This window comes from Anabrus simplex, chromosome 10, assembly GCF_040414725.1.
Source record: "Anabrus simplex isolate iqAnaSimp1 chromosome 10, ASM4041472v1, whole genome shotgun sequence".
NCBI lineage: Eukaryota > Metazoa > Arthropoda > Insecta > Orthoptera > Tettigoniidae > Anabrus > Anabrus simplex.
The window spans coordinates 64,819,501-64,838,648 of NC_090274.1; positions in this window are offsets into that span (position 1 = coordinate 64,819,501).

Below are 19,148 nucleotides of genomic sequence, written 5' to 3' on the forward strand. Positions count from 1 at the left end.
GTGGGTTGGCGACCACGGGGCCCTTAGCTGAGTCCTGGCATTGTTTCCACTTACTTGCGCCAGGCTCCTCACTTTCATCTATCCTATCCGACCTCCCTTGGTAAACTCTTGTTTTTTTTCAACCCCGACGCTATTAGGTTTCCGAGGGCTAGGGATTCTTTCATTTTCACGCCCTTCGTAGCCTTGTCTTCGGATTCCTTCATTTTCCCCTCTGATTATATAGAGTATGGTTGCCTAGTTGTACTTCCTCTTAAAACAATAATCACCACCACCACTCTAGTGATTCGACGGGGTCAGGCGTGGAATGAATGAAGCCCCATCTAGCGGCGAGGATAGGAATTGTGCCGGCTGCCGAAGCCTGTCGCATTCCTCTGGGGCAACGATTAATGAATGACAGATGAAATGAAATGATATTGGAGAGTGTTGCTGGAATGATTAACTATGGCAGGGAAAACCGGACACCCGGAGAAAAACCTGTCCCGCCTCCGCTTTGTCCAGCATAAATCTCACATGGAGTGACCGGGATTTGAACCACGGAACCAAGCGGTAAGGGCCGGCGCGCTACTGCCTGAGCCACGGAGGCTCTAAATAAATAAATAAATAAATAAATAAATAAATAAATAAATAAATAAATGACTTCTGAATCATATTACTATTCTTCTTTTCCGAATTTGGCCATCTATGGACTGCATAGAACTTAAGGCTTCTTGGGCTTTCTTCTCTTCTCTTCCCAAAACCTCTTCATTCTTTCGCTTCTCCTCTTTGGAAATGATCCGTTCGGGCCCCCGTTTTAGTGGTTTCTCTTCAAATGATTTTAGACTGTCGATTCTTCTTCTGAACCCTCTTTTATTGTGGATCATCTGCAATGTAATTCCAGATTCTTCCGCGTCTTTCTTGAGTTCTTCTACCCACTAGGAGGGGGACTTTAACCCCATGATGTATTTGAAGATCTTCTTGGTCAGTCGTTTGTCGTCCATTCTTGCGAGGTGTCCGTAGAATTTCAGCCTTCGTTTCTGCATTGTGTCCGTCATCTTTTCAGTACACTTGTAGATCTCCTCATTTCTCATTTTCTTCCAAGTCCCATCAGTAATCTTCTGTGGTACCAGAATTTTCCTCAGAATCTACCCTTCCTTCATTTCGAGTTCTTGCAGCCCCCCTCCCTCCCTTTTTAAATTTAAAATCAGGCTCTCTGAAGCATACATTCCTTCCGGGTTTATTACTGAGTTATAATCTCGGATATTATTGTTATGTATATAATAACATGTCCTGACTGACTGATTCATCATCCCCGTAACAAAACTACTGGATATAAAGAAGTGAAATTTTGTAGATACATTTATATTACAGTGAAGGTGCTCACTAAGGGAGGATTTTTGGATATTCCATCACTAAAGGGGTAATAATAATTTCGTGTGGCTATTTCTAGCCGAGTGCAGCCCTTGTAAGGCAGATCCTCCGATGAGGGTGGGCGGCATCTGCCATGTGAAGGTAACTGTGTGTTATTGTGGTGGAGGATAGTGTTATGTGTGGTGTGTGAGTTGCAGGGATGGTGGGGACAGCACAAACACCCAGCCCCCGGGCCATTGGAATTAACCAATGAAGTTTAAAATCCCCGACCCGGCCGGGAATCGAACCCGGGACCCTCTGAACCGAAGGCCAGTACGCTGACCATTCAGCCAACGAGTCGGACACTAAAGGGGTGAAAAGGGGGGTTGAATTTTAAAAATAAGTATATCTATATCTCAAATCCTTAAAAGTTTAAAGACGTAAAAATTGGTACTTGAAATTTCCTTTAAAAAATGAAGAAATACGTATATTTGTGTTTCGGAAAATCCATTTGGGGGGTGGGGGTGGGTGGATGTATAAGCATAATTGAAAATGGTTGAATCCATTTTATGAGGATACTTATATCTCAAAAACTTAAGACCGAGCTCGATAGCTGCAGTCGCTTAAATGCGGCCAGTATCCAGTAATCGGCAGATAGTGGGTTCGAACCCCACTGTCGGCAGCCCTTAAGTTCCCATTTTCACACCAGGCAAATGCTGGGGCTGTACATTAATAAGGCCACGGCCGATTCCTTCCCAATTCCTAGGCCTTTCCTATCCCATCGTCGCCATAAGACATATCTGTGTCGGTGCGACGTAAAGCAAATAGCAAAAACTTAAGATGTTAAGGACATGAAAATCGCTACATGGGATCTCCTTTAAAAATAAAGGAATACGTATTTTTTTTGTTTTCGGAAATCCTGTTAAGGGGCAAAAAGAATTGAAAAAGCGAGTGAATTTTTAAAATGAGTATATGTAAAGTATATCTCAGAAATTTAACATGTTACCGTCGTGAAAAATGGCATATTTAATGTCCTTTAAAAATATAGGAGCATTTATCTATTTTGTTTGCGGAAAAAGCCACTTAGGTGGAAGGACTAATAATTGTTGCTATTTGCTTTACGTCGCTCCGACACAGATAAGTCTTATGGCGGCGAAGGGATAGGGAAGTCCTAGGAGTGGGTAGGAAGCGGCCGTGGCCTTAATTAAGATACAGCCCCAGCATTTGTCTGGTCTGAAAATGGGAAACCACGGAAAGAAGGACTGATAAAGGGGTTGAATTCTTTTCATAGGAACACTTAAATGTAAAAAACTGAAAAAGTTACAGACGTGGAAATAGGTATTTGGAATCTCCTTTAAAAATAAAGAAACACATATTATTTTGTTTCGGCTTGACGAAGGACTGTTTCTCACATGTGCAGTTCTATGTCGCATGTTCCAAAAGTTAGCTCTGCCAGTAACCTGGTTATCTAGCCCCAAAAGGCAATACTACAAACGTGGTTTATGGATACGTTCTGGGAGAAACGAAACTCAGTTTTCGGTGAGTTTTCATACTTTAGGGATTTTCAGATAATATCTTAATGCGGTACCGAGGAACGATTACTTTTATCAAATTACGAAATCCACGCGAGCGAAGCTGCGGGTAAGAGCTAGTAAGAAATATAAATACATTTATCACTGGATCATCCCAAAAATGTGGGGAGTAATTAAAGACCACGCCGGAATAAGGATGTAACTAACATCCAGGAGAGAGGGAAATTACTTTTGGGTTTTATTTCATGGTATACACTACTTGAACCAATTTGTATATGCAAGTGTACAAATGAGTTCATCTGTTAAAAACAATATTTTATTGTTATAACTTAAGGTTTTAAAAATAATGGATGAATTGGAAGTGATATAATGGAAAATAATCTATAAGTATGTCTTATATTTGTATATAACGGAAGAGAAATCCTGTACATGCATTTGGGACACAAATGCAGTGGCGGCTGGTGCAGAAAATCAGTTGTGTGCTATAACCCATTCCCACTCCAAAAAATAAAAATATTTAGAAACATACCGGTATGTGGTTTTCAAGAGGATCTCCGCTGAGTTTTCCACACTGAACAAACACGCAAACAACCCCAACACATATACACATTCCTCATAAAAAACTATAAAACTATATAATTTAAACACACAATAACACATGCAATGGCAAAATATTCACGATCTCAAAACACTTGGTGTGAGCGCGCAAAAACAGAACTTCCCAATGTTACCAACATAATTGAAATAAAACCAGCAACGTCGTAATGCAAAATTATATGTTATGTTTTTATAGTGTCATTTATAAACTAGACATATTAATTAAAGAAAATCACAATATCATGTCCTTATTTTGACAACATTAAAAGTACAATTTTTATAGTTCATCGATTTACAAATGTGACTATAGAATAGGCAAGTTGGTAGTGTTCTATCCTCTTTGGTATTAAAAGACATGGCGCAAACAGCTCTATAGTATTTCGTTTTCCCGTTTGCTTTGAGCGATCCTCTCTTAAATACTACCGCTGAGTCAAGAGGGTGCCAGCTGCCACGTTCTCATATCGTTCGTAATGCAAGTGTGCCTAGTGCAAGTGCTGCCTGTCTGTGGTCGAACGAAGAATCGCTGTGAAGTGATGTCTTGGCTGTTGTTTCCACAGCCTGTCGGAACCGATCGGAACACATTCTCTTTGTATCGGAAAAGTTCGGCACGCATGCGCAAAAGGCAGAGTTCCTGGTTTCTGTGAGCTGCGATCGCACAGCACCCGGCGTGGAGCGCACCAGTAGTTACCTGGTTGTGAGGGGAGTTGAATAATGTCCTATTCTTTGGCTGACGTCTTTTTCAATGCACTGTACAGTACAGTATTTGATTGTAGATAATATTTTTAAACTAATTTAATTTTACCAATAGGCAATGTGCTGCAGCACTTCAGCACATAAGGTACGGCCGCCCCTGCACAAATGATACCAAATAACATTAGTGTTGTAGTTATTGATGATGATGATGTACTTGAATAATAGAACAGGGATGGTGTATTAATGTGTTTAATTAACACTCCAACTATCGTGGGGACGAAAGTAAAAACATGTATAATAATCAGAGAGAATAAAGATAATATAAGAAGCACAGAACATCAATATATAAAAGTCTTCGAAACCCTAACAAAGTTCAAGGAGTTTATAACACATATATGAGTTTATACACATATATTGATACTAGAGGCCGCCATACACTCCCTCCGCAGTGACAGCGTCCATGTATTTTGGAGGGAAGGTGACCCTTCGACCTGATCTGGTGATCCGTGGTGCGGGTGTATTGGATTGAGTGCTGCCTGTCTTCATCTGAAGGTTGACAGTCTTTGGAATGGAACTCGACGGAATGTCCAGAGTAGTTTCTCCAGATGTGTCTTCCTTGTTTTCCGATGATTGGTCTGCCAGAAGGAAGGCAGGTTTCAATCTGTCAATGCTAATAGTTTGTTTCCCTGTTGGCATCTCCACCTCGAAGTGTTTGTCACTGCGAGACAGGACTGGATATGGCCCGTCATATGGTGATTTAAGAGGTGTTCTGACCGCATCGTGTCGAACGAAAACGAACTTGCTCGTCATCAGCCGTGGGTGTACAAAGATCTTTTTGCGGTCGTGATGTTCTGTTGGGACTGGTCTTAGGTTCCTCAACTGTTGATGGCGGTGAATTTGTTTCGTTGCTGGCATCGGTCATTTTCACACTTGACTAACCACAAAATGTGTTCCGCGCCGTATTTTAATATCACGTCGGGAGTCACCAATGTAGTTATTGATGATGATGATGTACTTGAATAATAGAACATGGATGGTGTATTAATGTGTTTAATTAACACTCCAACTATCGTGGGGACGAAAGTAAAAACATCAACGACATTAAAAATATAGACTGCTAATCTGATGGCCATCTTTGAATCTACTTGAACCACTGGCAGCCATGACACTTGTAGGCAAAACATATGCTTATTTCCTCTGAATCTGCCATAGAAAAGGCTCTGCAGAAGTTGTTGTGTGTTGGAGTACGGTCTTTGAGAAGGTGTGCACGGTTAAAATAAATAAATACATAAATAAATGTAGGCTATGAATTCAGTCGAATGAAGTCAGGCGAGGTTTGACCAAGAGAGGTCCGGTAGAAATATTAAAGTGGTAAACCTGGTAGGATACCGTATGTGGAAGGAATGCTACACTCAACCAGGGGTCAGGTGTTCTCAACTTTAGAATCTGGGGTTACCTCATTTAGTGGCCCCTTACGACAGGCAGAGGATGCCGTAGAGATATTGTACACCGCAACCAATGGACGTATGTGCTGCATGTTGCACAGCAGTTCTTAGAAAGTAGTGTCGAGCCAGACAGTAAAACATCAGGGCATGAAATGGAAGCATCCGCTGTGGCAAAACATTGTCCCGTATTCAGTGGCGGCTCGTGCTTGAATAATGTTGGTGGTTCTGCTCTGTGATGCCCAGTCCATTGCAGTAAGTGTTATAGACAAATCTAAATTCGTATTGCACACGGAAAATGTCAGCTGAGCTCGAGTGAATCCTTCCTCCAACCCCGCGGAAACGCTTTACTCCATGTCCTATCTGTGTGAAGTTTTCGAAAATGTACCGAAATAATACACGAGACGTTCATCTCAATTTGAAAGACCCCGCTTTCGAGGGACATCGACAATATAAATAACTGACTTGTACACAAAACAACAATTAAAAAGTTACAAAAAATAAAGCCCCTCTTCCGCTTATCGAAAAAATGTTGACCTATCGACTCATTCATATTTACAAAGGTTCCGAGACCTGCATACATCTTTGGCAGCCGGCTTTCTTAATGGAGGGGGAACATCATCTAATGGTACTAGCGTTTCTGTTTTCATTTTCATGACTACCTAACTCGGAAGAATTCACTACCATTACGGAGAAACATAGTCATGATTACTGTATTTACTTGTAGGCCTAAGAACTCGCTCATTCGCTTCGTACCAGAGAATGGTTTCTGTCGTTGGATAGAATTTTGCTGAAGTCCTGGTCATTTACACCAAAGACAGAAAAATATACATACCCCCAATCATAAGGTACGTTGTTTGAAGACTTAACATGGACAGTAAATTGATTTTGTGTTACTTAAGCACAACCATCCTCTTTTATCACGCATTCACGGGAATAGGTCAGACGTACTTCAAGGCGTGCAGTTCATACAGAACCTTATGGGCGACCCTTAGCCACCTATCGGAAGAAAGCTGTAGTTAAGTGAGCTCGCCTCATGTTCTGTCGGTTCTGTCGTTCACAGTTCTAAACAGGGTTGCCAGATCACCAGCAGTTGTATGGGTATCGATCTTTGGCTCGACATAAACAATCAATATGAAGGATGGGATCGCTAATCGCTATATATTACTGTATAACTTTCATTGTGGTGTTTCTGCAGCTCTGCAGATCGTATTATGGAGCCACGCCTGCCCGTATTGTGCTGAAAGTCTTCTATGAATTTCCTCTCCCGGTACACCCTCAGACCACAAGAAACGGATTACGGAACGCTGTTCTTCCTTGGTGCAAACAGAGAGTGGTGTGGCCATCTTTACGTCGCAACAGCGCAAGCTGTACTAATCTAATAACGCTGAAACCTCCGACAGACGTAGACAACGGTGCCTTCTAGCGGCTGGTGAGCATAGAACGCCATAGAACTAACCTAAAGTCAATTAGAGCAAAATTGCAGATACGAATTGACTTTCCCTCGTAGACGTGATTCCGTCTATGGCCTTTACACCTGGTGATGAACCAAAACAAGCAATGCCCATCATCTTGATTCATGCTCCATCCTCACACCACAGAGGACAAAGTTCTGCTGGCTGTAAACCAGGTTGAAGTTCAAATGTAACACTTACGGTGACACCACAGCATAGAGGTGTGATGATATACCCTATTTCCACTGAAATATCACTTTAAAAAATTTGTAGGTTACATCCTTATTCTGGGGAAGTCTACAATTGGTGTGGTGTATTCATCTTGGAGTCACAAATCCTGTCTTAAGATATACCAAACATTTTAGATTCAGGAAGTCAAGTGGACTGTATCACTATTGACCTATCCAGCGCTTTTAATGGAAAACTACTGATGAAACTTACGTGCTATTGGTCTAGACAAAAGAGTGCTCAAAGGTGGTAAATTTTAGAAAAAAAGAACTCAGAGAATTAGAGCAGATGAAGCATTATCTGATTCTGAAATGATTACGAGGGGGTTCTGCTAGGCGGTATTATTAGATCTTTATGTTCGCTTATAAATTTGAGTAGAGGCATTCGCAAAGCACGGTATCGCGATTTTTTTTTGCGCAATTGAACGAATTTTACTCAAACGCGAACTCGTGAAAATCGCGAAATAATTGACAAAATTATGTTGAATCTCTCTTTGATCCAAGAAGCATTATGAAAGGTGATTTAGAAAATGTCGAAGTTTTCATCTAATAAAGCAAATTCCCATGTTATGAGAACTTTCAGCATCAGAATATCTTGAAACATACACAGTGTTTAGGGATCTAGTTTGTAGTTTATGTAGAGTAGGTAAAGACTGCCATTCTTCTTTCCCTGAAACCAGAATATGTGCATTTTATGGAAGCTTCAGCGAAGGCTTTATGGATCCCAGTCCTCAGTGTTGATCTCTTCTTAATTCTCAATCTTAAGATTGGTTGGCAGCAGTTCGTCTTCTCCAGTCTTCTCTGTAATCCGCTGATCTCTTCATTTCCACATATGAGCCTGCTCCTACGTCATCTCTGATCTGTCTTCAATATTGCAGTCTAGGTCTTCCTCTTCCTCTTTTACCTTGAATAATACCTTCCATGACATTGACTATGAAACTATTGTGCCTTTAGAGATGGCCAATTAATTGGACGACACAAACACCCAGTCCCCAGGCCAGGGATATTAATCATTTACAATTAAAAACCGCTCACGCGGCCGGGAATTGAACCCGGGGCCGCCGGATGACAGGCCGTCGCGTTGCCCACTACACTGCGGGGCCGGACGACGTTAACAGGAAAGATGCAAAAGATGCAGTTGACCTCCCGAGGCTGAGTGGACCCCGTTCCAGCCCTCGTACCACTTTTCAAATTTCGTGGCAGAGCCGGGAATCGAACCCGGGCCTCCGGGTGTGGCAGCTAATCACGCTAACCACTACACCACAGAGGCGGACGGAATGACACCAGTAGACGAATAAGCTGAGTGGAGCTTTTAACAGTGGGAAATATTATAATATGAAGGTAAAATTAGAATTCAAGGAAACAAATGGGGACAAATATTCAGTTAGAGGAAGAGGAATTAGGGATTGAAATTATTTATTAAGCAAAATGTTCGATTATTTTTCAAGTTGTTTGAAATATTTTTTTAAAAATTCGGTAAACAATTGACAGGGACTCTACGAGCTGGGCTAGAGCCCTAAATGCAGATCAATCATGGATTGAGATCTCGTATCATTTGACTATATGACTATATCGTATTATTTAATTTACCATTTTAATTATTATGTGTTTAATTATGTCTGTTTTCCTCAGTAGTGACGCTAAGAAGCTCGTCCCCCCCCCCCGCAATAACTGATAAGCAAATTTACAAGCTTATTTCGTAGTACAGGATTGTATATTGTTATAATGACAACATTGACGCAAGGAATATAATAATAATAAGTTACAAAATTTACTTTACAAATCTGAAGGAATTAAAATATTACACTTATATGGTACGAACACACACGCAGACACGCAAACAATAAATCCATATTTCAATTATAGCAACCAAAAAAAAAAAAAGTTGACCATCACAATATTAAGAAATAATTTCGCTCCTAGGACCAAACAATGTTCAACTCAAGCGTCCAACGTAGGCCTACTTAGCTACACCGACTGCCGAGTGTTACAAACAGGCTTGAAACTTCTGTATTTAGAGTTTAGATAAGGAGGATGTCTTTGTTATCGCATATTCGCGACATCTGGGTTCCCAGAACTGGATAATTACTTCAAAAGACTTGTTCATTGTTGTGAGTGGCAGCAAAGGATGGTTATTTTTGGAACTGGTTTTGAAACCCACAATGTGTCAGAAATAACTGCCGTACTCCTATTGACGAACTTGTTGATTGTTGTGCGTGGCAGCAAAGGATGGTTATTTTTGGAACTGTTTGGGAACCCACATTCTGTCAGAAATAACTGCCGTACTCCTATTGACGAAAGAAGCTCTGCACTACGATGGCCTAAGTTTGGAATAACCCTGTAATATAGCGTTATGTACTGTAGCTTTACCAATATGTAAAATCACTCTTTATCTACGGAATTAAGAAACAGTCCCATGAATCCCCCCTTCCACGTAGTCTGCGAAGTCCTTATCGCCGTCACTGGTTTTTCTGTATGCTCAAAGTAATGTAAGATTCTCTCATTGATACGAGTAATACTAGACACGATTCCTAGCAGCACTCGAAGACGTACTGTTCAGTAGCTGAAAATTCTTGTACACGAACATGGCTACAGTTACTCAAAGTCAGATCTGTCAGATAAGGCAATTACAAGTGATTCCAATACAACTTTGGGATGTCTGGAACTCCTAAAAAATGAACGATATGAAAATGTTCATAGAGGCATTTTGTGTTTTTTTTGTCTCTTGTCTAAATTGTTATAATACTGATCTTTAGGCTAAGGAGTCTCGGGGTTGATTACTGGCCGGGTCGGTGATTTTAACTTTCATTAGTTAATTCCTCTGGCTCGTCTGTTAACGGCATTTCACGTCATCCCTACACTGACAGCTCGGAACATACCGATTAGTGGAGCAGCTCGTTTTCCTTTCTCCTAAGTCTTCCCAGCCCAAAGTTTGCAAACATTTTCGTAACGCTACTCTTTTGTCAGAAATCACCGAGAACAAATCGAGCTGCCTTTCTCTGGATTATTTTTCCAGATCTCGAATCAAGTGGTGAGGGTCCGACTCATTGACAGAGTATTCTCTTTTCCTACTTACTTCTACAAATGAACAGCTAGAGTTGCCAGGAGATATGATAAGATCTGATGTGTTTACAAAAACTGCTCAAAATATGACCTAATGTCAAAACCGAAGTATGCATTTTAATGACAAATGGAAACCACTTATTTGCGATGTGCATTATAAACCAATAAATCAAGACATTATGTCCGCCTTTGTGGTGTAGTGGTTAGTGTGATTATTTGCCACCCCTATTCGTGACCGGGTGAGAAGAATGTTTATTCATACATTCATTTATGCACTAGCACAATTCAGTAATGAAATAATTCACTCACCAATTAATATAGGCACTCAGCCATACTTTCAGTCATTCAACTCATTTAAAATGTGTGTAATATTGTAGGACAGGGCCTTTCAGGGTGGATGCATGGGCGCATTGTAAGGCGCAAGGTGCAAAAGTCGACCTCGCTTTTATATAAAGCGCTCCTAGTGGTGTGTTGAAATAGTATTTTATCACACATGGTTGACATTATTATAGGTTATGGTGACCACTTGAGTGTCCCGCAGCACGCTGAAATCGACTGGACGCAGAGTCTGACTTCTCCTGGTAAAAAACGACAAGCAACTGCTGCATTAGACATTCGAGCCCTACTCGTGAAACACCAGTTCATACGCACAGTTTTATTCATCCAATGAAATGAAATGGCGTATGGCCTTTAGTGCCGGGAAGTATCCGAGGACTCCGGCTCGCCAGGTGTAGGTCTTTTGATTTGACGGCTGTAGGCGATCTGCGCGTCGTGATGGGGATAAAATGATGATGAAGACGACACATACACCCAGTTCCCTTGCCAGGGGAATTAACCAATTATGGTTAAAATTCCCGACTTTGCCTGGAAACGAACCCGAGGTCCCTGTGACCAAAGGGCAGCACGCTAACCATTTAGCCGTGGAGTCGGACATTCATCGAATTCATTCCTAACTTACCGGTTAGAAGTCGGATATTTAGGCATTTAGAGGTTAGAGTACAAACTTACCTTTATTTCTTTCTTTCCTTCATGGTCCGTTTAACCTTCAGGGTTGGCTTTTCCCACCTCTACCGCCTGAATGGCAGTGTCCTGGAGCGTGAAACATATGGTCGGGGATACAACTGGGGATGACGACCAGTACCTCGCCCAGGAGGCTTCACCTGCTATGATGAACTGCAGCCTTGTGGGTGATGGAAAGATTGGAAGGGACAGGCAAGGACGAGGGAAGGAAACAGCCGTGGCCTTAATTAGGTATCATCCTGGCATTTGCCTGGGGAAGAAGTGAAATACCAGGGAAAACCACTTCGAAGTGGGAATCGAACCCCCTCTACTCAGTTGACCCCCCGAGGCTGAGTGAATCCCGTTCCAGCCCTCATACCACTTTTCAAATTTTGTGGCAGAGCCGGGAATCGAACCCGGGATAATCGCACTGACCACTATACCACAAAGGTGGCAGCATACAAACTTACTGAAGGAAATAACAGGACAACGGTGAATTTATTTCGGCATTGTTAGAACAGTCCGGGTTGACTTAACTAGGAAGCAAAGGCTGACTTCCCTGCTATGTTTCTTTCACACGACAAAACTCCAAAACATACAAAAACATTGTTTCTTTTATTTCTTATATAACTTCTTCTAAATATAGAATAAGTCCAGAAGGCACGCAATAATACTGAATATGTGACGGTAAATTGATGTGTGACCTTGCGGTTGGGACTGAAAGACATGAACATATTCCACGAACATGCAAGTTTCACGCTCGAAGAGATCGAATGTTATGTCTCAATGGTTGTTTTTAGTACAAGCTCTCTAACACAAATTCTTTCGGGAGTGAAGATATTCGGAAAGTTTCAACTCCAGTTGTCTTTAAACCAATTTCACCAGGCGACTTAGCCGTGCGGTTAGGGGCGCGCGGCTGTGGGCTTGCATGTGGGAGATAGTGGGTTCGAACCTCACTGTCGGCAGCCCTGTAAATTGTTTTCCGTGGTTTCCCATTTTCACACCTTAACAAGGCCAGAGCCGCTTCTTTCCCACTCCTAGGCTTTTCTTCTCCCATCGTCGCCATAAGACCTATCTGTGTCGTTGCAACATAAAGCAAATTCTAAAAGAAAAAAATCAAACAACAAATTCAAATTGCTCAGGTAATCTAAAGGGATTTCACTAAAAGTGTATTACCACGTACGTGAAGAACTTGACCTGATTCATCACGTAATCGCTGGGTTCTTCCGCTTCTTACATGATACATAAGTGATACAATTATTTCGAACTATATATAATTGGGCAGCTGGGTGGAATAATGACTTACAGCACGTTACGCAAGTTTTCCTAGTACTGCAGAAATAATATCCTGCGTTCTGTCTTTGTCGACTTAGAAAGTACTCATTCGCTCATAGAAAGCGTAGTCTGCAATTTAAGATCGCAACCCGCTAAGCGGTTATTCTAGTAACGACTTCAGAAAGACGTTTGATTTGCACAGAATATATAGTTTTGTTTGATTTTTTCCTCACATAAATCAGGATACCAGTTGCTATGGAATGGGAGTGGGCATCTCGGACATATTCTGAATCATGGCCCTCCTATGCAATCCACCCGTTAGAGGAGAGACCCTCACTTGGACTATGTGTAAGTATGGGTAGCATCCTGCTCCACAGAATTCTTTATCGAGCACACTCAGAACGTTTTAACCAAGCCTCGGACCTATGGGAGTAACGGAGTCCCACTTCCATTTGACATCACACATTACAAAACACATCACCATTTCCTGTATATGGCTATCATTTCCTTAGCAATCTCGATATGTATGATTTGTAAACCATTATGTGTCACACGTATTCACATTGCACTATTTATCGAGCAGTTATAGCGCTATAAATTGATATTATTTTCATCGAAGTCGTCACGTCTCAACAAATGATCCCGTACACGCATGTTACCATGTAAATTTCAATATTCCATTCTCAAACGTATATCTGGATCGCAAAATGTAGAAATAACATAATATACTCTGTTACTTATTATGTGCATACTCCATGGCCTATCGAACTACTTCATGGCATCAGTTACAACCAGTACTAAAAATTACATACTACTACTATAAAAAAGAAATAAAGTCTACTTAGAAAAAGCATTATTATCTTTGAAAGGTGTACTGACTTGTAGACCAGGGTTTGGGTCTGCGCATGGTCTAGTGTTCCTCCACATAACCGCATCATTACCGCGGTTAGAGCTCACTTTCACAAATTAGCTTTCCGTAACGTTATTATAATGCGTTTTCCAAACAATCATATAATCCTCTCAAACGGATTAAACTTGAAACAATCTTGAACAAGATTAACAAGTTCATACAATGATATATTACAATGAACACTACCAAATACTCCTTGTTTTAAGTAAATATTTTGGTGTACCGACTTAGAATCTTTGTACACTGACTGACAGAGCAAATGCAACACCAAGAAGGAGTGGTCAGAACTTTATGCCAATTGCAGGGTAGACTGACGTCACTGAGGTATGCTCATGATGTGAAATGCGCCGCTGTGCTGCGCACGTAAGCGAACGATAAATGGGACACGGCGTTGGTGAATGGCCCACTTCGTACCGTGATTTCTCAGCCGACAGTCATTGTAGAACGTGTTGTCGTGTGCCACAGGACACGTGTATAGCTAAGAATGCCAGGCCGCCGTCAACGGAGGCACTTCCAGCAGACAGACGACTTTACGAGGGGTATGGTGATCGGGCTGAGAAGGGCAGGTTGGTCGCTTCGTCAAATCGCAGCCGATACCCATAGGGATGTGTCCACGGTGCAGCGCCTGTGGCGAAGATGGTTGGCGCAGGGACATGTGGCACGTGCGAGGGGTCCAGGCGCAGCCCGAGTGACGTGAGCACGCGAGGATCGGCGCATCCGCCGCCAAGCGGTGGCAGCCCCGCACGCCACGTCAACCGCCATTCTTCAGCATGTGCAAGACACCCTGGCTGTTCCAATATCGACCAGAACAATTTCCCGTCGATTGGTTGAAGGAGGCCTGCACTCCCGGCGTCCGCTCAGAAGACTACCATTGACTCCACAGCATAGACGTGCACGCCTGGCATGGTGCCGGGCTAGAGCGACTTGGATGAGGGAATGGCGGAACGTCGTGTTCTCCGATGAATCACGCTTCTGTTCTGTCAGTGATAGTCACCGCAGACGAGTGTGGCGTCGGCGTGGAGAAAGGTCAAATCCGGCAGTATCTGTGGAGCGCCCTACCGCTAGACAACGCGGCATCATGGTTTGGGGCGCTATTGCGTATGATTCCACGTCACCTCTAGTGCGTATTCAAGGCACGTTAAATGCCCACCGCTACGTGCAGCATGTGCTGCGGCCGGTGGCAGTCCCGTACCTTCAAGGGCTGCCCAATGCTCTGTTTCAGCAGGATAATACCCGCCCACACACTGCTCGCATCTCCCAACAGGCTTTACGAGGTGTACAGATGCTTCCGTGGCCAGCGTACTCTCCGGCTCTCTCACCAATCGAACACGTGTGGGATCTCATTGGACGCCGTTTGCAAACTCTGCCCCAGCCTCGTACGGACGACCAACTGTGGCAAATGGTTGACAGAGAATGGAGAACCATCCCTCAGGACACCATCCGCACTCTTATTGACTCTGTACCTCGACGTGTTTCTGCGTGCATCGTCGCTCGCGGTGGTCCTACATCCTACTGAGTCGATGCCGTGCGCATTGTGTAACCTGCATATCGGTTTGAAATAAACATCAATTATTCGTCCGTGCCGTCTCTGTTTTTTCCCTAACTTTCATCCCTTTCGAACCACTCCTTCTTGGTGTTGCATTTGCTCTGTCAGTCAGTGTATGTATGATTGGTTTCACAATAATTACTTATACTTCTTTTAGGTCTCAGTATCTCTTCAATATAGATCTGTCGTAGTACAGATTTGCAAAACCTTTCGTATATCTCAATTGCCTCTCAAGAACGTCTTAATAGCCTTTCAATTCCTTCTCAATAAGTTCACGATACCTTCTCAACCTCCTCAGTTCCATTACAATTAGAGCAAGACCGACTCCAATTCTCAGACCGTAATATTAAAAAAACATGGCAGCCGAAGTAGCCGGATTGCTGGTATTGGCTAACACGAAAATATCACGTACATATTATATAAACGGCGGTAATTTAATATAGTAAATGTAACATCGTAGGGAAAACACGTATGAAAACGCTTCGTCAACAAGTACGCACCACATACGAGGTATAATCAACTAGAAAAGGGACCAACGAGCTGATTAAAAGACATTTCAATTCATCAAATAACGTTTTCTCTCATATTTCACTTCACTGGATAGATGAAAATACATGATAAAACTGTTAAAATTATATTTCCAACATCATTTTGAATGTTTCAAAATAAATTATGGTGCGAAATTCCTCGATTTATTCGCTCTCATGCGAACTGTGAAACATAACTTGTTGCCATAGTTTTCAAGTTGTGGAGAATTTCTTAAATTCACCACCCAATGAATGGGAAGTACACCCGCAATAATAATGTTATTGGCTTTACGTCCCACTAACTACATTTTTTACGAGTTTCAGAAATGTCGGAATGCCGAAATTTAGTCCTGCAGTAATTCCTTTGCGTGCCAGTAAATCTACCGACACGAGTCTGACGTATTTGAGCACCTTTAAATACCACCGGACTGAGCCAGGATCGAATCTACCAACTTGGGATCAAAAGGCCAGCGCCTTAACCGTCTGAGTCTCTCAGATCAAGTACACCCGAAATGATTATGTTAACCCAATGAACGGCCCTGGTAATGTTAATATAATGTTGACATATGGCATAACAGCTCTTCACACAATGATAGTAACCTTAGTAATGAAACGTTCAGACACTAAAGATGTAATAGGTGTTTATCCATTAAAGAACATGAGTGCAAAAACTCTATTGACTAAACATTGATATTTAACCACATGGACGAGCTACAGTTCGGCGCAGTCTGCTTGATAACAGATAGCCACAGCATGAATCCGAAGGTGTTGGTGGTGTAAAATCCTACGTTACAAACCCAGATAATCCCTCTAAGTCACTATTTCTTTTGTGTAACAGTAAACAGATTGCTCCATCTGTCACACTTATAAGTTGCGGTATATACTCTAAGACCCAGCCAAACATTTCCTCAGGAAAAGTACAGATTATTGTAAAATACGCTTGCATCTAAACCACTAGACACTTTGTAGCACATAGGCACTGACGGAATAACACAATATCAATTATATTCTAAGTTAATATTTTTCTAGGAAAACGAATAGTTTGGAAGTAGAGAAATGGCTTCCCTAACCTCAGACTTATTCTCAAAATGATGTATGCACGCTACGGTTTTGCCATGGACTTCAAAATGATCCACGATGTATATTCCTAATCGATTTCTCTTATAATGTTATAATCCGTAGGAAACCTAAGAATAGCTGTATGAGAGGCATTGCCATAGTTAGACTAAAAACTGGTCCACCTAGTGCACTCATGTTCTCTGTAAGAGAGGCATTGCCATAGTTAGACAAAAAAACTGGTCCATCTAGTGCACTCATGTTCTTTAATGGGTAAAATCACCGTCAAAACAAGCACATTCTCACATTACTGCGTACAATTACAGATCCTATGTATCCACTGACTCATACAAATACATTCGCACACTTATATTCTACAAAGAAACCAACATTTATCGTCAACTTTCATAAAATTACCACATTACCAAATTACCCACATTTCCAACAATTCCGGCTACTCGATTCGCCATCTTTGAACGATCGAGAGTAGCATTGAGGTCTGAGGATTGGAGTCGGTCTTGATTAGAGACGGAATACTATCGATAGCACTATCGATAGTCATCGATAGCGACAACTATCGTCATACATCGATAGTCAGTTGCCTATTATCGATAGTCAACGATAGTTTCCCCCCCCCCATTGGCTTATTTTCCGCGCTAAGAGAAAGTGTACAGCTGTTTGCAGTTAACTGGTCAGGTGTTTGTTCCAATTCATAGGTGAGTATTTAAGTATATCTGCGTACCTGCGACTTCAGTGCCGGCAGAAAGACTATTTAGCATTTTGGAAGGTGTGATTCTCCATTCAACCTAACCAATAGGGGACAAAAATAAGATTTATATGTTGTCAGAGACTGCATGTAGGCGAGAGAAGATAAGGCACATTTTAGGTCAAAGACTTCATGAAAGCAACTGAAAACTCTCCTGCCATCTGTTGAGAACGCTGTAAAATATTTCTCCAAAGATATTACAAAACCTGATAAAATGTCGTGCGATCGCAAAATGAAAACTGGAGCTGAACGATAATTTCTCGGGCGGTCACGTGATGGGAAGCGCGTGCAGCCCAAGAATGTCTCAGACGTGCCACTGAAGAGATTTATGAGTGATTCCGATTTGAATTTCAGAAATTACGTGGCATTAAATAGTTGTGCTTTCTACTGAATTTTTGTGGATTGTGTTCAATACATGTTCTATTTTCGAGCATAATGATATGATTCGTTCCATTTTTGAAAACTATCGATTCATATAGACAGTGGAGCCAAGACCAACTACAATTACATCAGACCGTAATCCAGAAAAAACATGGCGGACATCGGCGTGCGATATGAGAGGTTGAGGGAAAGGTTATGCATGTTTATTTCGAGTCACCTAAAGAAAATATCACAAGTCGAACGTCATGAAATGCAACTCACTAACTCAAAATATGAATAATTAAACACCAAAAGTAGCGTTAAAGCGTATTGTAAGTCTAAATGAAATTTCAGAGGGGAAAATAACGAAAGAAGAATTATTGTATCAACGTCAGGTTGAAACAGACAGAGAGTATAAAAATATATCACATATGAATCTCCGGTCAGCAAATACGATATATAGATGTCAACAAAGAACATTATTACGGTAACCTTAGATGGAATACTATGTAACACCACCATTAACCGCAGCCCATTATGTAAAACACGCAAACAAATTTCTCCAACAAAATTTCAACCCTCCAAAATCCACCTGTATTGTTGAGTAGGTACAAGCGATATTTGTATGATACACTTGACCATCTAAAGCACTCGTCAGCTTAAAACTCACCAGAATTGATGGCATAATTGTATTTTGTATAAAAGAACACAGCCCTCATGTTCACTCCACGGGAAATGGAGTTAGGTTTAGTTTACGCATTTTCATTTTAATACGTTGAAAATTTATTACATCATTCTTGCGCCACCGTTTAAGATTAATTTAGTCTCTAAATTATAAATTTTAGTCATGATTTCTGGGACTGATCTAATGTTCTTTGTGGTAAGGTACGTTGGCTGATAAGGCAAATGCTAGGATAGGCATCATTACTTTAAACTTAGGAAATTTGCGCGGCACTCGAATTAGATCACCACGTTCTATGGGTATATAATGTCTTCCCTAACAATACATTTGATTTCAAAAATGATAAAATGATTAATCCACACAACATTGTTAGTCCTATGATTCGGTTCGAAGTTTTCCTTACGAATGCTCTTAACCCAATTTTGTCTTAATACTAGGTCTTTTGGAAATGGGAACACTTAAGCTCTTACTTATATCCAGGCACACAGCACATTAAACTATAATCATATTGCATAGGTAACTAAAAATGAAGAAAAAACTTTCAGAGAAGAACACGAGAATCAACATTAACCTTATCACCACCGATATTGTTGGAATAAATAAGCTCCTTGAGAACAAATAACTTCTTACGGCACTGAAAGAGGATCTGTAACCTTCTTAAGACTATAAATAAATATAATGTACGATTAATAA